The sequence below is a fragment of the Limulus polyphemus genome, unplaced genomic scaffold (genome assembly GCF_000517525.1).
Source record: "Limulus polyphemus unplaced genomic scaffold, Limulus_polyphemus-2.1.2 Scaffold840, whole genome shotgun sequence".
NCBI classification, from domain to species: Eukaryota; Metazoa; Arthropoda; class Merostomata; order Xiphosura; family Limulidae; genus Limulus; species Limulus polyphemus.
The window spans coordinates 32,496-35,248 of NW_013666450.1; the positions used below are offsets into that span (position 1 = coordinate 32,496).

Sequence of the window (2,753 nt, forward strand, 5' to 3'; positions counted from 1 at the left end):
AATTGCAACACTATAATGCAAGTAGAATAACCTTTGTTATAATACTATACTGTGGGTGAAATATTCAGTATTATAACACAACAAACAGATAAATTCAGAAGTATTATAAAGCTATAATATAGCTAAAATAAGCAGATGTTATAAAAGTCATTACAATAACTAAAATGTTAACACTTTAGTCTGGGTAAAATAGCTAGCATTATAGCACTAATGTGAGGGTAAAATAATTATATAACGCCATAGTAGCGTGTGTAAAATAACTGTTATAATACTATAATGTGGATAAAGTAATAGCTATGTAACACTATAACAGTGTATGTAAAATAACAGTGCTATAATACTACAATGTGGATGTAATAGCTTTGTTACACTACAGTAGTGTGTGTAAAATAACAGTGCTGTAATACCACAGTGCAGAGAAAGTAATAGCTATGTAACACTATAACAGTGTATGTAAAATAACAGTGCTATAACACTACAATGTGGATGTAATAGCTTTTTAACACTACAGTGGTATGTGAAAAATAATAGTGCTATAATATTACAACATGGATAAAGTAATATGTATGTAACAGTATGGTAGTATGTGTAAAATAACAGTGCTGTAATACTACAATGTGGATGTAATTAGTTTGTAACACAAAAGTAGTGTATGTAAAATAACAGTGCTGTAATACTACAATGTGGATGTGATAGGTTTGTAACACTATAGTAGTGTATGTAAAATAATAGTGCTGTAAATACTATAATATGGATGTAATAGCATAGCAACATTATAATAGTGTGTGTAAAATAACAGTACTATAAACTATAATGTGGAAGTAATAGCTTAGTAACATTATAGTAGTGTGTGTGAAATAACAGTGCTATAATACTATATGGATAAAGTACGTATATGTACTAGTGTTTGTGAAATATTCAGCATTAATAAACTACAATTTAAGCAAAATTATTAGCATTATAAGTAGCATAGATAAACAGAGCATACGTAGCACTACTCCAAGGACAACAGAAATTAAGTAAGTTTTATATACAAAAAGAACGACAACATGAAAAAATGTTAAAACATTATTATAAAAAATGTTAAAACATTATTATAAAAAATGTTAAAACATTATTATAAAACGTGTTAAAACATTATTATAAAAAATGTTAAAACATTATTATAAAAAGTGTTAAAACATTATTATAAAAAATGTTAAAACATTATCATAAAAAATGTTAAAACATTATTTGAAATATTAGAGTTTTTATTTCACTTTTAGAACTCTTCAAAGTTAAAAAAAATAAAGAAAAAAACTGCTGTGAAGGTACGTGAACAATGTGTTTACAAAAATAAATATATGTAAAAAATATACGCGAGCTTTTGATTCTTTTACCGGAATCTTCATGGGGAAAACCTACGATATGAGTTTTAAATACAACAATAAAAAATAACAACACATAATAAGTCGCTACAATAATTGCGAGTTACAATGTAATATGCATAATTACATTTGACAAAGATTTATAGTAATTTTTTTCCAACAGAAGCAAGTCAAGTTAGTTTTTTTTCCAACAGAAGCAAGTCAAGTTTGAAGAGAGAAGTTGAAAGTTCGCTCAATAAATAGTAAACGTGAAATGACAAATGAATTGTTATTTTTATCTTTAATTTGCCTACGTTACGAATTTAAAAAACAGAAACATAAAACGGGAGATTTAGCGAAGCTCATGAAACACGTGTTCCCAGCTTTCTCCAGATAAATCATGATTCCACGGTCAGCTCTAAGTATTCGCCGTTAAAAACTTGGCTCGCTTCCTGAATGCAGAGAAGGTTTCCCTATCGTCAAGTTTCCCAGACGGGGTGGGGTGCGCATCCATCTCAACAGAGGTGAATTTCAGCTGGTACACGTTGCCAAGAACTTATTCTAGAGGGACAGTTGCAAGCGCGGGACGAGCATTTTCGAAGTTAAAAATGATAAAGAACTATCTACGAAGTTCGATAGATTTAAGAGAAAACTCTGGAGGAATAAAGGTACTGTTCACTGAGGTGGAACGGGAGAGATAGAATCAACTCTCAAGGAGCCATTGACGTCTTCGCCGAGTAGAAGGCTCGCAAGAGAAGTCTTAAGTAACGGTAACTGTAACCATTATTGAATTGTAATCCTTTTAATTATCGTTTAATTTTATGTTTAAAATTAATCATTCTTTGATGTTAGATTATTAAGTGGTAGAAATAGGGCCGCAGAACAAACGAAAGAAAATTACTGTGTGTATGTGATTGTGGGTGAATGGTTAGTGGGTACTGAGAGGCAGAAACAAGAAAACTTTGCTCCGGGTTTTTTTAGACCCTTACCATGTCACGAAGATTATGTTATAAGACTCTCTAGTTTTAAACTGTCTAGATTTATAAGTGGGTCGAAAAAAGAACTTGTATTAAAAACAATCTAAATCTCTATAGTTCAGAAATAACCAAACAAACCGTAATCAATAATGAAACTAACTTTATATAACGATGTATAATGTCATAAAACAAAGAAATTATGATGATTAGATTGTATTAATTCGTCAGTTGGATATCCTTGTGATTTCTTGCCGCTGTGAGCCACTAAGAATCAATAAGCAATATAAACTATAACCCTAATTTTCAACTAAGTGGGATTAGCTATAACCATAATAACTTGTTTTATACGCAGAGATGCACAATGGTCTACGGCAGGGATCAAACCCCGCATTTTAATGCTATAAGCCTGCAACTTTACTGGTGAATCACT

The 2,753-nt window shown here is 30.6% G+C and overlaps 1 protein-coding gene across 1 annotated transcript in view; it reads left to right on the forward strand.

Annotated features, from left to right (window-relative positions):
- Positions 1-1,882: 1,882 nt before the first annotated feature.
- LOC106460808 (transcription factor Sp5-like) overlaps positions 1,883-2,753 on the forward strand; it is a 21,433-nt gene continuing 20,562 nt past the window's right edge. The window contains exon 1 of the mRNA XM_013920549.2: positions 1,883-2,116. The gene's annotated coding sequence lies outside the window, so the exon portion shown is untranslated. The remainder of the gene's footprint in view (positions 2,117-2,753) is intronic.